The sequence below is a fragment of the Oxyura jamaicensis genome, chromosome 1 (assembly GCF_011077185.1).
Source record: "Oxyura jamaicensis isolate SHBP4307 breed ruddy duck chromosome 1, BPBGC_Ojam_1.0, whole genome shotgun sequence".
NCBI classification, from domain to species: Eukaryota; Metazoa; Chordata; class Aves; order Anseriformes; family Anatidae; genus Oxyura; species Oxyura jamaicensis.
In genome coordinates, this window is record NC_048893.1 from 81,480,332 (window position 1) to 81,498,131 (window position 17,800).

The 17,800-nt window shown below is 39.0% G+C and overlaps 1 protein-coding gene across 1 annotated transcript in view; it reads right to left on the bottom strand.

Annotated features, from left to right (window-relative positions):
* Positions 1–553, bottom strand: part of CASR (calcium sensing receptor) — a 76,623-nt gene extending 76,070 nt beyond the window's left edge. The window contains exon 1 of the mRNA XM_035314325.1: positions 479–553. The gene's annotated coding sequence lies outside the window, so the exon portion shown is untranslated. The remainder of the gene's footprint in view (positions 1–478) is intronic.
* Between the last annotated feature and the right edge of the window lie 17,247 nt (positions 554–17,800).

Below are 17,800 nucleotides of genomic sequence, written 5' to 3' on the forward strand. Positions count from 1 at the left end.
TTTTTTTTTTTTTTTTTTTTTTTTTTTTTTTTTTTTTTTTTTTTTTCAGTGGGGCCGCCCCCACGGGCGAGTTCCCACGCGGGGCAGCGATGCGCCGGGTGCTGCGAGTGTGCCGGCACTCGCCGAGCTGGCACCCGATCCCGGAGCCCTGCGGCAGGTCATTGCCGTGGGGAAGGAAAGCATCCCTCGCTTCGTTTTCCAAAGGGTAGAAACGAGGTCGGACTCCAGCTCACTCTGGAAAAACTCCAGCCTTCTGCTCTCTGCTGTTCCCCGTTGCTTGAACCTGATGCGGTGAAGACGGTGCCAGAGACCTGGATCTCCGAAGCAGAAAATTGTCAGCTCTGTCTGTACTGTGTTGTGTGGTTGTGTGCATACATAACCCCACATTTGCTTTATTCACCCAAATGGACAATTTATTTGGATCTTAAGAAACGAAATACAGAAAAAAAAGTTTTCATCAGTATTTGCTAGCACTTACCTTACCCTTCTTTTCACATCCAAAGTTCAACACTGGTTGAGAGCCACACTGCGTTTTGGGATCATTACACAGTTTGTATCTGAAGCTCATCTCTTAGGCATGTATCTGAAGCTTATCTCTACTGCTTTTTTAAGATAACATGCCACATGTAGGTTTATACTCAGATTCTTGTGCCATTCTGTAGCTCAACCCCAGTGGTCTGGATATGTTCCAAGAGTTTAGTTTCAATTTTCCCAAGATAATAACAATGAAAATGTTGTTAGAGTTTCAATGTACTGGTGAGATGACACTTAGAATATATTAAAAGTGTGTGGTAGTTTTCATCCTGAAGAGTTGACACAAGACTGGGGCTTCTGAAAGAGATTCACAAGGCCTAACTTTAGTAGATGACTAGTCCACATATTTTTGCAGAACTACCAATGCTCTCAAACCCACCTGGATCCTCAAATAGCATTGCACAAATCAGGAAGCAGTTAATTTTGCAGTTAATTTATTTTCCCATTTCTACTGCAGTACAATAATTTTTAAAGAAATAGAGCAACATCCTTAGGAGTTATTAAAGTATAATTCTATAATCATAATGAAAGGACCATAGGTTCCAGATAAAAAAAATATTTTACAGATTGCAAAGGCGAATGAATAACTAATCATGCTTAATTGGAAGAGGTTCTAGGGAAAAGGTTTAGAAAGGCAGAGAATTAACTGTTAAGGTTAAACTAAACATCTTTAGGCACCCAAGCAAATTTAGCAGTTACAGGCAGCAGTCTAATGTGCTAATGTTTTAATAAAAATAAACTCTTCTATTAAGAGACATTAGAGATTTCTTTGTACACCATGCTTTTGGAATCACATTTTTCAGGACTATGCCAGAGCATAGAAACAAAACTAAATTTTCTAAAGTCTGATCTCTGGTTGTGGAGAAACTGTAGAAGAAGAGGAAGTTGGTTATTTGGAGCAGACACCTAGATATAGTTATGTGACAGAGGCAGAAATGATGGAAGAAAACAAAACATTTAAAGTAGGAAAGGATCCAGGCCAGATGTCACAAAATGACTGTGGTGCCTTTCCAAACTTCATCCACAATATCTGACAGACAGATTTTGCTTTATTCATTGCTGTTCCATCCCCACCTAGCCAATGGTGGAAATTATGCCATAGATTTTCTCTAGCTCCGTGGAGGAGACCATGGACTGGAGTAGCATATCTAGCCACTTAGACCTAGCTGTGGATTTATGCATGTAGCGCAACTTAACGCTCAGCACTAAGGCAAATAGGGTCTCAGGGACTCTCTTATGGCACAGCTGGACCAGCTCATGTAGGTTGCCAGATCTTTTGATGCTGCCTTTGATGGCCCCTGGTCAGGGATAACAGATCTGTTGCATGTCATTGCAGACACATTTTACATCATCTGTAAAGATGACTTCACAGAGGCCAGGAGTGAGGTGTGAAGGCTAGATGGCAAGGCACAAAGTCAGATGGCCTAACTGGAAAGTCTGATGCTCATTTCACTAAAGCTGGTGCTTGTCAGAGGTAAGCCTAATGGGTGGGTGCAGGCAAGGGTGCAAATGGCTTGAGACAGTTGCCTGGGAAGCTGAAGTTCAAATCTGAGCCACATTACCAATGGCTGAACCTCGTGACCAGGGCCCGATGTGTTGAAGAAAATTATAGATATAAATACTAAAACAGGCTCTCCTTTGTTTTATTCTCTTACATAAGTTCAGGGAAGTACATGATAGGAAAAACAACTATATCTGCCTCATCTTCTTAAGTTTTTTTTAGTGCTCATAAAGATAGTCTGATAGTCTGGAGACAGCACTCTGAAGACTTACAACCCAGAAAACTGAGCTCTTTCTTCCATTGGACAGGCATGGCATAAAAGTCAAGGCATATTCCTGTCTCCCTCCATCCCAGAATGTTCCTCATCTTGTATTTTTATAGAAGAAAAGGCTTCAAGACTTCCTCTCTGCTGAGACTGAATGATGAGTACTCAGAATGAATACACGCAAGCTGAGATTTGACTGGGATTCAGAGAAAATCTGAGCTGTTAGGCTGTGAAGGAAATGCCAGATAGGGGCAGGGGCAGTTAGTGGTGTGTGAAGCTGACATACTTTGGCTGTGTAAGTGAGGCTATATCACTGTCTAGTGGCTGTCCCATGGAACACAAGTCCCCTCACTGCAGCTAGACTTTATGGATATACCACGTGCTCAAATACTGAGTTCTATGTTTTTTAAATCAAAAATTCTTCTTCCCCTGCTGAGGACCATGGAGCCTTTGTGTTTGCAACACATGGCTCTCTTACAGAGGAGCAGATTTGCTCTTGGAGGATAGCTGATGTTGTTTTGGTCAGTGCAGGAATGAAGAAAGAAATCAGCACTTGGTGTAGTTTCCTCTGGGTAAGTAAATGCTGCAAGGACTGGACTGGTATTACACTATCCAAAATGATATCTCCTGGTCCAGCTAAGGAGTGAAATACAAACAAAGCAAAATCTGAATTAAAGGCTGCTAGAGAGAGACAGCACCCAGTGTGCACTGGATAGAATCAGCAGCTCTGTGGACTGAGAACAATCCAACAACAACTCCAGCCCAGCTCCATAAATGTTATTGAACAAGTCTCATGAAGGTGTGTCCTATGTGAATTAGCCTTAAACAAAGAGGACTAAAAATCTTAAGCCCGTTCCTTCTTCCTCCCTGCTGTCTTGTTTTAAAAAGTTGAAAAGTCATGATTAAGTTGGCTGAACTTGTTATTTAATATATTTTATTTAGTTTGTATCTATGATTTTTTTAAATATTTACCATATTTCTACAGAATGGTGACTGTTTTCATAGAAACTGGAGATGGAAGAGACCGAGAGTAAGTTCACATCCAGTCCATCCCCCCTGCTGCCACTGCAGAATTGTCCTGCATGAACATTTTCCAGGATCACCTTCAAACTCATTTTGTAATGTTCTGATTCCTGGGGAGGGGGATCTGTGTTCCTCATGTAAAGATCTAGAAATAGATGGTGATGTCCATTCTTATCTTTTATTTTATTATTTGTCTCTTCATCTTCTTTGTTCTCCTTTTCCTTTTTCAGGTACAGGCACTTATTATTTTGTTGTTCTTAAGGGTTTCTTCTTTCTCCTTTTTTTTTTTTTTTTATAAAGGATCTGTGCAGTTGGGCAGGGCTACTCTGGCAGACACAAGCAGCCTAAGGGATATAATTTGAGCAGTTATTTGTTGAGCAACCCCAGAATAACCTGCCTTGGGGAGTATGAAAAACAAACAAAAAAACAAACAATCAACAAAACAAAAGCTCCAAGGTATTTGCTGAATACCAAAGCAGAACCACACAGAGAACATTACTCTATTAATCACGTCTAAGCATGCTCTTCTCAAAACCTTTTATTGCTGTAACTTTTCAGCAATGAATTTTCTATAATATGTTTTATAACTCTTGTAGCTGCTTTGTTTATCACTCAGTACTTGTATCTGTTGGATCTGTAAGTCACATTTAGCCTATTTGGGGCAGCTTAGTGAGCAAGATGTTTTCCTTTGTGACAGAGTCATCTTTGTGCTTCAGAATCATGGATCAAACAACAATTTCATATCCACATTTTATGATTTCAATGAAAACTTTTCAGATGTGAGCCAGTCAAAATGGATGTGGTGATTGATATATGCCCCTGAATGCTGCCAGCTTCAAAAAATAATTCTGAGAGGTTGGAATTGCTTTCCGTATATCATTTCCAGAGCCCGTTAACAACTATTTAAAAATCACTGTGGCGAACAGTATCTGTGTTTGCTCACAAATGAAAAGAGACAATTAGCATGAAAAGACAGGTTGCTGAGGATAAAACTTTCCCATGTTAGCACAATAACTGAACTGAAGACAACATTTACTAGGCTTTGGCTGCCTGCTGGCTCCTCCTGTATTCTCTGATCTTCTTTCCTGAGTCAGTTCTCTCCCCCCAGCCCCCTCCCCCTGTCCTTTTTTTTTTTTTTAAATCCTTCTAATATTAGTTCTTGCATTGTCTTCCCTCATGTTCACACCTGTATTTCTTCTCTATATTTCCAAAATTTGGTTCAGAAGAGCTACAGAAAAAAAAACTCTCACACACACTGCCCTCTCTTTTGCCTCAGACTGAAGCACAGGGGCACCACTTTTCCCTAAGGCAATAGTGATTAGTAAGTCCACAGGTCTGCGAAAGGTTACACATTTTGTGCCAGTCTGCAATTAGAGTAAGTGTAGTGTTGGGATGGAGAACTGTCAAACCTAACTTCAAAGGAGGCTCCCCAATATCCCTGCAGCACTGACAACCTAAGCAAAATTATACTTTAGGATTAAAAACAAAAATGAAACCACGTTGAATTAAGAAGACTATGAAGTTACAGCTGAAAAACTTAAGAAATTCACACCCCACCCCTGCCTCCTTTTAGAAGTGCTTTTGGAGGACCTATATATATGTATTCAAAAATTTCAAGGTCAAAGCTGAACCTTAAGTGCTCATTTACTCTTCAGAAGCCTCTTGATCTTCATTCATGCGTCCCTAGCTTCTGTACTTCCTGATTTCCTGCTTCGTTTCTATGAAGAGAACAAGTCACTGAAGTGCTGTATTTTAACCAGATTTCTAGCCACAGTCACATGGTCTTGCTTTTCTGTATTCTTCTCTCAACTCCTTTCCCTTGTAATTTCTGTTCCACGTTTGTGTTGCACACAGGATCTTTCCCCAGATTGTAGCACTCTGTATTTACTCTCCAAATAATAGAGCCTTCTAAGAGCAGTAGGATCTTAATTAGCTCACAAGCAAAAAATAAATTTAGAATGCTAGTTATTAAAATCTTTTGTCAAATCTTTTTCATGCAGTTGGACATGTGAGCAGATTTTGACAGATTGACTTTGGTGTACCATGGGATTTGTGTTTGGTTTTGGTCAGTTCAGGTATTATCTGTCTGGATAAACATTAACTGAGAGATGGATCTTAAGTACAGTTCATATCATGGTTAATTATTTATGATGATGAAGGTTAATAGCTTCTTTTTCCTACGGTCTTTGTAAGTGAAAGTTTTTACCATAGTAAAGGCTGAATGCTAATGCATTCTTCCATAAAAATTACAGATCTGCCTTTCTACAAAATAGTTGCTTTCTCTCGGTTTTTCTAATAGCAATAGTCAGATGAAGAACTGTCAGTGCAAGCTGTGATCTGTAATGCAGCTCCTTTAGGATACTCAATATATAACATGTAACAGAAGGTTAGTGAAAGTGTAAGGTTCCCTAACAAGATACGAACCTCGTCCTGGAAGTGCCTGTCTCTAGTAGGGAGGAAGCATGGAACAATTTTGCTCCTAATAAAGGCATTCCAGTCAGGGCCTTAAAGTTTGGATGGAAAAAAAAAAAATAAACCAGAATGAATCTACTTCTCATTATCTTTTTAGATTCACACAAAATGTCATTCATCTTGCCTCGGTACTTTCACTCATTCATTCAGAACTATTCCATCTCTTCAGCTGTGCTTGGGTTAGTCATGATAAGAAATCACACATCGACACTTGCACATGTATTCACTATGGTTTATTCCGGAGCTGCTATAAAAGCAGTTGGAAATCTCAGCAGTTATGTAGGTGAACATCAAGTTCACCTGAACAATGCTTCACAGAAAATAGTTAAGTTATAAATTGAAGATATTCTGCCTTTGTATCTGTGAGGCTGTGACAACAGATGGAATGGTGTATCAAGTGCAAGTGTTCTCACTTTAAGACAGATGGCCTTAAAACTGGAGATGAGCAAGAAAAAGGGCATGAGAATTACTAAATATTTGGGCAAAAAGGTCTCAGTGAAAATTTTAAAGAAACAGATTTGTTTAGTTTATAAAAAAAGAAAGGTGAAGATGTTTGTTTATCACAGTCTTCAGATATCAACATAGGTGGAAAAAAAGAGTTAATAGCAAGCTCTTCAGTTTCTTAGTAAAAGACATTTTTATGGCAGTAAAGCAAACACACTTGTTTGGTATGCCAAGCTAGGCAAAAATATATGGGTATACTCTTGACTCCTCAGAAGTGGACAGACACCCATTTGCTTTTGTTAATAATCAGATACATAAAAGGACAAAGTATGACAAGAGACATTTATTGGAATTTGAATTTAAGCAAATTTAGACTTGAAATCAAGTAAATTTCATAAATATTATTGACAAATTTTTATCAGAACAATAACCAACACCCTCCTGCAATGAAAATCTCTTCAAGTTAAAACATTTTTTTTTCTTTCTTTTTAAAAAACTGGACATTTATTTCAAACCCTACAGTCTTGGTTACAGAAGAGGTCAAACTACACTTTTGCAGTGCTTACTCCTGTCTTTGCATCCTCCCACACTCTGAATTTATGCCTTTATTACAGTATTGTTTCATCATCAGTCTTAATGAAGTTCTCATTAACCACCTCTGCTTTCCTGTCAAATGGTCACACAAATGGTTCAGCCATTACTGAATAAATATAGTCATTAAAGAAAGGAAATATTTAATCTTGTCTCTTGAGCTACAGCTACTAATGGGATGATATAGTATCTGTAATGTACATCAGAGAGTAGATTCTGTTTCTTTTTAAAAACATAAATAGAAATTTTAAATGATACGATATTGCAGTGATATTGCATTTTTTTATTTATTTTTTATTTTTTATTTTTTTTTTACATTCATCTTGTTAGGTTCTATGACAAAATGTCTCAATTAAGGAAGTATTTTACTTGCAAAGTTCTCTGCTCCAAAGACACACTTTGTTGAGTATTGCCTCGTCTTTGCAAATAGAACTTACCTCACTTGAATTAATATCCATATTAAGTATTGCAGAGACTAGTTTCAGATAGTTACAGGACTGAGTAATTTCACTCCTCCTAGGCAGTAATTTATTAGACACATCTTTAGTTCTGGATATTTGAAAACCATCTTCCATATTACCAGATGTAACTTGGTCTAATTGTCTGTAACAAATCTTGGTAGGATCTTGTTTACCTCATTATCTGCCAGTGACTGGCCAGTTTAACTAACTGATTTCACGGCTTCATCCAGTTCTCTGCCCAACAGGTAATTCAACAACTAGGTCACTGTTGAAATAAAGTATATGGGCCTATTATTGTGACACCAGTCATTCTGGATATTTAATAGAGAGAAAGGGCCTAACAAGACACACAGATGAATATCATATATCACCAAGCATTCAGGTCTACTCCTCTTGTGGCCAAAAGGCACTATGAAAGACGTATCCCCTTCAGTGTCTATAGACAAGACTGTGGCTTCTTGAAAATCCTCCTAGTGGAGGCACAAAATTAAGAAATTCTTACTTTTCTCCCTTGTCCCTAAGCATTCATCCACATCCCTATTCACCCTTCTTTGCTGTGTTAGTATAGTTGCAGGGATGGGCAGGAAATTGGGCAATTCATCTGAATGAAGAAGCCCAATTATATATATATATATATAAAATTTAGTCCTGTTCCCTGTACTGTCCTACAATAATTAGTATCATCACAACTGAGGGGCCTAGATGGGAACAGAAAGGTGGACCTACCTGCATCAGAAAAAAATATTTGTAAGTGGCCCAAAAGAGTGCCTTTGTTCCTTGAAGGTTCCTGAAACTATTCTGAGAAATAACCCAGAACAAATGAATTAACTTGAAGTTCATTCTTGCAAGTGGCTAGCCCTTGCTTAGGTGTTCTCAAAATACTTTTGTAAGCTTAAGTCATTCTTCAGCTTGAAAGGTCCCCTATTCTTTGTATAATCAAGTTTCAATCAGACATGATTTTGCTTCTCAATCTTCACCTCAAATTTCTAGGAATTTGGGCTAGAAAGAATGATACAAGTGCATTCATAATCTAACTACTCAGTTCATTACACATTTTCAACTTTAAAACTACAGCAAACACTTTACACATAATTGTTATTACAAAGGGTCAAAAATCAGTATCATCACTTCATAGTTTTTCAGTCTGGGATGGCTGAGAACTCAGATATGATATTCCAGTATTCTATAGTCTTAACATTCAAATTACACCTTTTGCTTTATGTTGATCATTATGTAGTCCTCCATCAGTTGTAGTCGTACTTACTACTTTTACCACTTTCCTTCTCTTTTAGTCTTTTATCTTTACACTTGCTTTGCATTGTTTGCTTTTCTACGTAGCACTTGCCACACTTAGGAAGTATTGTAGCTATTAATTTTTTAACTTTCCCAGAACCCAAATTACTTTGTTTGGAGGTTGAAATAAAATCATCATACATCATTTTGCAAGGCAGAAGAAAAAATTTGGCAGTGTAGCTTGGTGTTAGCAATGTTTTTCAAATTTATTTTTCTGCTGCCTATTTGTTTTGGGTGATGGCAAAGATGACTGTTTTGCAGTCATTGCATGTTTGCCTTCATTTTTTTTGTGGTTGCTAATTTTGTTTATTTTATTTTATTTTTAGAAGTACTTGTCTAGTACAAAAGGACTTACAGTGATTACAAATGGTTGCTATTCAGTTACCATTTGTTTTCCTTTCAGCTTCTTGTTGAGTCTAGTAGACTTGTAGATGCCATGGGAAGACTAAAACTCTAACATGCCCACATCTTGAAAGCTCTTCTCAGCTCTGATCTTTCCCACTGCAAACAGAAGTTAATGGAACTGAGAGGGGCACAAAGTAAAGAATTAAGAATAATCAGCAGACTGGAATTATGTCATTAAGGAGACACTAAATAGGCTGTTCACTTTGCAAAAGAGATAGCTGAGAGCTGCTGTGATAGAGGTCTGCAAAATCATGAATGGTCTGGAAAAAGCAAATAAAGAATTTGCTATTTCCCATAAAACAAGAAGTGGAGCAGGAAGCAAGTAAAGCAATATAGAGAAATGTTGAACAAACAAAAGTGTGGAGTACCTTTTCTGCACACATTGTGTAGTTCAGTGACAAGGGATGCCACTTGAAAGGCAACCTCATGAGAGAAACCTCATGAGAGTAACCTCATTATGCTCAACAAGGGTAAGTACAGGATCCTGCACCTAGGGAGGAATAATCCCAAGCACCAGTACAGGCTGGAGGCTGACCTCCTGGAGAGCAGCTCTGTAGAGAGGGACCTGGGAGTCCTGTTGCACAGCAGGCTGACCACAAGCCAGCAGTGTGCCCCTGTGGCCAAGAAGGCTGATATTATCCTGGGCTGCATTCAAAGAGTGTTGCCAGCAGATCAAGGGAGGTGATCCTGTCCCTCTACTGAGCCCTGGTGAGGCCACACCTGGAGTATTGTGTCCATTTCTGGTCTCCCCAGTACAAAAGGGACATGGAGCTACAGGAGTGAGCCCAGAGGAGGGCTACAAATATGATTAGAGGACTGGAGCACCTGTCACACGAGGACAGGCTGAGAGAACTAGGCCTGTTTAGCCTGGAAAAGAGAAGACTGAGGAGAGACCTCATCAATGTGTATACATATCTGAGGGGAGGGTGTTGAGAGGATGGAGACAGTCTCTTTTCAGTTGTGCCCAGTGACAGAACAAGAACCAATGTGCACTAACTGAAACACAGGAAGTTCCAGCTGAATATGAGAGGGCACTGTGAGGGTGACAGAGCACTGGAACAGGTTGCCCAGAGAGGTTGTGGAGTTTCCTTCCCTGGAGTTATTCGAAGCCTGCCTGGATGCCATCCTGCACAACGTGCACTAGGTGATCCTGCTCTGCAGGAGGGTTGGACTAGATGATCTTCAGTGGTCCCTTCCAGCCCTGGCCATTCTGTGATCCTGTGATTCTGTGATGCCAAGAGGACAAAACTATGAATGGATTTAAAATGGCATTAGGCAGTCTCATGAAAAAAGTCTCCACTGATGACTGCTCTGGACTGTAGGGAGGAGCTGAATTGGTGGAGAGAACTGAACCACACTTGGGCTGTTCTCATGTTTAATACTGGCCTACAGAGCTCATATGCTATCTTCTTAAGTGGACCTACAGTATAGAGCATGGCTAGCATGGCTGTTCTTACATTTGGAAAGCTGGGATGGGGGAAGGAGAGGGAGACGGAGTGGTGAGTTGAGTGCATGAGGATATGAGATTGATTCATCAGTAAGGAAGTGCTGACTGCTAGTTGACTGCTAAACGGGGAAGGTAGAGATGGAGAGATGAGGGACAAAAACCTCTCCTTTCCTCCCTTTGTCCTGTATTTTCAAGTGACTTTGCAGTTTTCAAAGTGTGAGGCTACTCTTTTGTTTCATTTCTCATGTTTTCATTCTATTTATGTCCATTTGGCTTGGGCAAAAGGTTTTTGTTTTTTAGTCTTTAAAACATGATCACCTTACAATGCATATGTAACTTGCTCATGACTATCTCTATTCCTATTTATATTCCTGCTCCTTTTATAGCCCCACAGTGTTCCCTAAAACAAATACAAGAATCATAGAATCATTAAAAAAATAGGTTGGAAAAGACCCTTAAGATCATCAAGTCCAACCACCAACTACCACTAAACTACATCCCTAAGCACCACATCCATATGTCTCTAAAATACCTCCCGGATGGTGACTCCAGTTCCTTGGGTAGCATGTTGTAATTCCTAACCATCCTTTCCATGAAGAAATTCTTCCTGATATCCAGTCTAAACTTCCCCTGGGAGGCTGTTTCCTCACATCCTATTCCTTTTCACCTAAGAAAAGAGACTGACACCCACCTTGCTTACAACCTCTTTGCAGGTACTTGTAGAGAGCAATGAGATCTCCCCTCAGACTCCTTTTCTCCAGACTAAACAACACCATTTCCCTCCAACACTCCTCATATGTCTTTTCTAGTCCCTTAACCAGCTTAATTCCTCTTGTCTGAATACATTCCAGCAACTCAGTATCCTTCTTATAATGAAAAGCCCAAAAGTGAACACAGTACTCGAGGTGTAGTCTTAACAGCAGCAAGTACAGAGGGACAATCACTTCTGTAGTACTGATGGCCATAGTATTTCTGATGCAGGCCAGGATGCCACTGGCCTTCTGGGCCACCTGGGCACACTACTGGGTTGTGTTCAGCCAGCTGTTGACCAGACCCCCCCCCCCCAAGTCCATTTCTGCTGGGCAACTTTCCAGCCACTCTTCCCCAACCTTTAGAGGCAAAATATCCTTCATATATCTTCTGCCCTGAAGTAAACCTTCTACATTCCATACAATCTCCTTTGTTACCAGAAGTCCTATAAAAATTCAATTTCTTCTGTAGGCTGTTGTTCTTCTCTTCTAGACATCGTATTTCTTATTTCAGACCAGCTGCTTAAATGTTGCCAATGGTTTCCCCTTGTTGTGCACCTGATCTATAAACAAAGGTCTTTTGTACAAAACAAAGTCGAGTTATCGTCTTTGATCAGATTGTTTGGATCAGGTTCAGCTGACAACTACAGAGTTGTTTTTCCACCCCTATGCATTTTCAACATGCTGCAAATCCCTTATGCTTGTGGGATTTCTTGTTTGTTTGCTTGGGTTTCTTCAGAGGTTAACTTCTTCAAAGATGAGTGTTGAAAAGAGAGGAATGCAGCAAATTTCCCACATCCTGAGGAGCAAAGCATATGTGTTGCTGGCAGAATATGAACGCTAGGAAACACCTTGGATGCCATCAAGCTAAAAGCATAAGGGCTGTGAAGTCAAAGAGTGTATCCACAGGAAAACAGTGAAGCTGAAGCTGTTAGGCCATTGAGCATATGGTGCACATGTGAAACAGATCTTCAAGATCAAAGGTTAAAAGTTATTTTTTAACTCATGTAAACAGTTCTTTTGTGCTTCCACAGTGCCTTTTGTCTAGGGATGCTAAAGCGCTTTTGTAGCTTGGGGGACCATTACCTTATCTAGCAATCAGGGACACTAATGTGCAGAGAGTTGAGGTGCAAAGACAAGTCACGCAATCAGAAAGTAAGGGCTGGCAACAGTGGAGACTGCTCCTTTTTCTGTGGACCTTGTTCTTACAGTATCAAAGATTACATTTTTAAAGGGGCCAAATACTTTGTCATTAGCATATTCGTTAATGGACTAACCTATCTTATAGACAAAAAGACCAGCAAAACGTGACTTTGTAATGAAATCCCTGTGATTTCCCAAGAGGGAGACTGATACCTACCCAGGCTAGAAAGTATCATTATTCCCATTTTAGAGATGAGATACTCAACACTCAGTCCTATGTTATAATGAGTGAATATTTGCAACAATTATGTGTATACAGATCTACTCTGTCCACCTCTGTAAGTGCACAAATACTGAAACACATGCAGGTAGACAATGCAGCAGCACTTATTTATTTATTTATTTAAAACTGGGCCTTACTGCAGACTCTGATTGACTCTCTGGGCCATAAGTATCAAATCTCCCACTGGGAAGTTGTACATTGCTGTACTGATGCATTCAGTATAAAAGAAACTCTTTACTGGTTACAGAGCCCGACAACAGCAATCCAGGAATGTTTTGTCCAACGTATTAAACATAAGTGCTTGAGGTTCAAATTCAATTTATGCTTTTAAGTGCTTACATATTTCTTCACTTGCCCTCATCAGGGAGGAATGAAACTAGAAATAGCATAGTACTACTGTATGGATAGATCAGATTGCTTTTGCAGTATTTCATACCCTGGAACTGAAATATGAAGTGGTTCTTTCTTTGATCTAGAAAGTCTGAATAACACCTAGAGTACCAAAGTACAGGAAAGGGCATGATGGAATGTATTCATTTTGCCAGTGCCTGTGATTTTAAATGAACCACACTAAACACAAGCAGATGTCTGGAAAATAGGCAAAGTTATTGGCAAAGACCCTAGTACAAACTGCTTTAGAAGAGTGCCTGTGCCTGATTTGGAATATTTGGATAGGCATCCCTGAGATAACAATTAATTAAGTGAATAAAGTTTACAAAGCAGTCTCAAGTATTTTTATTTATTTATTTATTTATTCTGTGAAGATCTGATTTACAAGTATCTTTTCTTCCTGAAGTGGCATGAAGACCCTCAGCTTATAAAATGTAGTGAATGGAAATTCTGTGGGAAATAGTCTATGGGAAAAAAAGATCAGGGATATTTGAAATGTTGTTATGCTGATTTTGAAAACCATTTTTTCTATTTGAGTTTCTGAACATTTAAGCCTTTTAAAACACAAATATTGGAAACAAAAAAGATTTTCCAGTTGAAAAAAGATGGCTTCATTATGAAAACATTAAATTCAGCTGTCATAACCTCATATTTTTTTTCCAGACTTTTACTGAGTCAATTTATGAAAAGCTGTTCTTTCTCAATAGCGTGGCTGGTTACAGTAAATTAGCTTTTTCTAATGAACAATCTTACTTCAGAAAATTCATAAGCAGTTTTAAGGATTGTGTTTAAAGACAATGCAATATTCCTCAGATGAGGGCCTGGCAGCACATGCTGCTTGTCGGTAATGAACACATCATCACCTGGTGGTAGCTAGCTTTTATCAATAGCTGTCAAAGGTACGGATCAACAAGACCAGCACAGAAAAAAAGGTGCTGATGCAGGTATCCTGAGTAGAAGGCCTGACCATGTAAGATAAAGAGGAGATAACATGATTATTTTTTTTAATTATTTTTTTACAGGGGCTGGAATTGCTGGAGGCATCAATCAACAACATGGATGTATGCACAGAGAAGCACATTCCTCATGGATGCAAATGACTCAAGAAATAATTTACAAGGCAAGCTGTTTATTTCTATATTGTCCCATCAAAGTAAAATTTAAAAGTTCCTCATCAAGTTAGTAAGCTGGTTCTTAATGCCTACTGACAGCTTCCTGGCACTTCCTACCAGCCTAATCTGCACTATACTGCTGATGCAGTGTATTTCCTTAGGTGGCTGGGAACTGAACAGCAATGGGATTGCTATGGAAAATCTATTAACACTGCTGTGTACTAGCTGTATGTGTGTTATGGTCTAGGATCCAGGAGCCATGGAGATGCCAATGGCTTGTTTAAGAGATGCAGTATTAATAAAAGATTAAGTATTCTTGCTTGGATGTATGACAAGCAGGGATATTTGCTTTAGATAGTAAAAAGCATATTCTGACAAGAAAATAGGATACTTAAACCAATAAATCAATACTTCCTTTAATCCACCTTTGCAAAATTGCTACTTCTAAACTTCTGACTTATTTGTTTCCTCCATTGGGCTCTTTTTCCCTTGCAGATCAAAGTTCACTCACATTAAAAACTTGCTTGTTACAGATTTGCTACTCAGAGACATCTACTTCCCTTTTTTAACCTGGCTCAAGAACAGCCTGGAATTGGATTTCCTGTTAAAAAAGCAGTTGCAGTGATTGAGATCAGCTGTTGAACAGCTGGCAAAGACAAGTACAAATGGCCTTGTGGATCAGACACTGGCGTGATTCTCAGACCAAAAATACTGTAGCTTGTTCTTTTAAAGACTTTCTGTATGCCTTCAGTCAAATTACTTAGCTGTGTTTTAGTTCTGCCACGACAAAGAGTGATATTACTTGTCTAATTCCCTTGGGAATTAGTGATGCTGAGGAAAACAAGCACCTAAATGGCTAGAAAGATCCAATCAAAATTTTTAGGCCAACCAAGATGGTGAAGGGCCTACAGGGGAAGACATATGAGGAGTGGCTGAGGTCACTAGGCCAGTTCAGCCTGGAAAAGAGGAGGCTAAGGGGAGACCTCATGGCGGCCTACAGCTTCCTCATGATGGGGAGTGGAGAGGCAAGCACCAGTCTATTCTCTTTAGTGACCAGTGATAGGACCTGTGGAAATGATGTCAAGCTGCAGCAGGGGAGGTTCAGACTGGACGTCAGGAAGAGGTTCTTCACCAAGAGGTTGGTCAGGTACTGGAACAGGATCCCCAGGGACATAGTCATGGCACCAAGCCTGTCAGAGTTTAAGATGTGTTTGGACAGTACTCTGTCATATGGTCTGAATTTTTGGGTAGACCTGTGTGGAGCCAGGATTTGGACTCGATTATCCTTGTGGGTCCCTTCCAACTCAGGATATTCTATGATTCTGTGATGATTCTGTATTTGCCCTCATACATACCTCAGTGCTACAGAGACAACAATGCCTTCACAGATGCCTTTCTGCAATGTTTTTAAATGTTTCTCCAGCTTTTCTTTGGAGAATATTCCAAGATTTGCCTATTGATCATTTATGTCAGATTATAAATCAGTTTGCAGCTAGTTGTATCAGCCATTTTATTTTTCTTTTCCTATCTATTTTCAAATGCAGAAAATGAACTCCTTTGAATTTTCAGCTAGTCAGCAGTCCCTCTGGTTCTTTTTGAACCTTTTGTCTGTAGGCATTGTTAAACATTTGCTATGGTTCTTCTTGGATATTTCAGTAGTGAGTTGTTCCTCCCTAGAATGAATATGACACATACAGAATTAGTTGGGCCTTCACACTTCTCCCTCACTGAAGGTACCTATCTCTCAAACACTTTTCCTATTGCAGAGTCATTCACAGGATTTATTTATTTATTTATTATTCTCCATAGCAAAATATCCTGGAAATGCAGTAGGAAATAACTCCAGGCCAGATCTCCTTTCTAAATTTTCACTTATTTATTTTCAAGTCGGGGCCAGGGTGCAGGAGAAAAGTCCTAAGAGTGATGGCCAATACCACCAGTGACTTGCTTTTTATTCTCACCACACATGTTGTTCATCTTAATGCATCTTAATATTTTTTTCCTTATGAGCCATCACAGAAGTTGTTTAATTATACACTTGTCTAGAGGACTAACAGGACAAGCACATTTCTCTTTCACTGAAAATAAATTCTATCTACCAGTTTGCTGCAGAAGTTTCTGAACAGAATGGAGCTTCAGGCAAAAGTCTTTACACTTTCCCATGTAAAGGAGCAGGACACACCTACACCTCCATATATGTACACAAACACGGGTTATTCTCCTGATGTTGATCTACGGATACTAAGATAAAAGATGAAATTGATGTTTCTACTGGTTCTGAGGGTGGCTCATTCAGGATTAGTTCCAGGGCCTATGTCTTCTAATACAAAGATTCAGAATTTAGCCTCTTTACACAGATCTTCTTAAGATCAGTTAAGAATGATTCTACCACTCATCTGCTATTATATAGAGACTATATATAATAGATATATATATATAATAGATATATATAATAGAGAGCTATACAGACTGCAGTTTTACTTCAAATTGTTCAGGTATGTCAGGTAAAAATGAAAGGGAAAAAATATAAAATACATAAAATATAGAAGTTTTTCCTGCTATAATGAAGGCATTAACAGCAACAGCTCAAGTAATACTGATGGCTTTTTTCCAGAATATTTTGTATTCCCAAAATGTGCAGAACTGCCACTAGGACTGTAAGGGTAAGACATTTCCTATTCTTTTTTTTTTTTGTTGTTGTTGTTTGTTTTGTTTGTTTGTTTGTTTGATGCACATGTGAAAGGGAGAAGGAGGAAAAGGGAGTGTAGTTTTAAAGCACATTTCAGATATTGCCAAGGCAAAAACACCAGTAAATATTGCTTGCATAACCACAGAATGAATGTACACAAAGACAAAATATCCCACAGAAGACCTGTACAAAGTAGGTGACATTTTTATATAAAGCCAAATAAATAGTCATGGTTATGTATCCAAAACTGTAAATCCAGTGTGCCCTGCAGTTTACCTCCTAAAATGTGCAGGGAGAGCAAAACTAGGCTGCTAAAAATCCATAATCACAGGAATACTTGCTTCATTCTGATGGAGACTTACATCCACTCCTTTCCTCACTACCCCAGAAGTGCCATAAGGAGTATCTTTCCAAAAGATGTCAAGGTCTCCAGTGAACGTGACCTGAAGGTAATTTAGTAGGTTGATTTTTTTTTGGCCTGCAGTTGCAAAAGAGTGCTTCAGGTGTCACTGTGACACCCCTACCCAGTGTCACACTTTCTAGCAATACCACTCTACGTTGCACAATGACAGTTATTATGAGTGTGTGATAAAAGAGATACAGGATCCTTCCCCTACAGAAAGGATCAACCTACGTGGATGTCTGGAAATTGTAATAGCAGCATGTAAGAGAATGGATTTTTCATGTCTCAAATGACAACTCTTAGGGTTCATTTTCTTCTCTGACCTTCTTGCTTTTAACAGTAATATTTAATTAGCCATTCTTTTTACATTGTTATTTATTTCTGAAATTATACTTGAATAAAAGATTCTGAAAATACAGTTGAAAGAGAAGAGTATACACAATAAAGTTGTACTGTACTACATAGCTTAACAAACACAGTACTTATACTGATACGTGTCTAAAAATAGCAGAATTTCTATTTAATCAAAGGTAACTGACCTCTGCTCTTTGGTAGAGCAGCCTCCCAGTGCTTCTCTTTAGGTCTGTTAAAATTA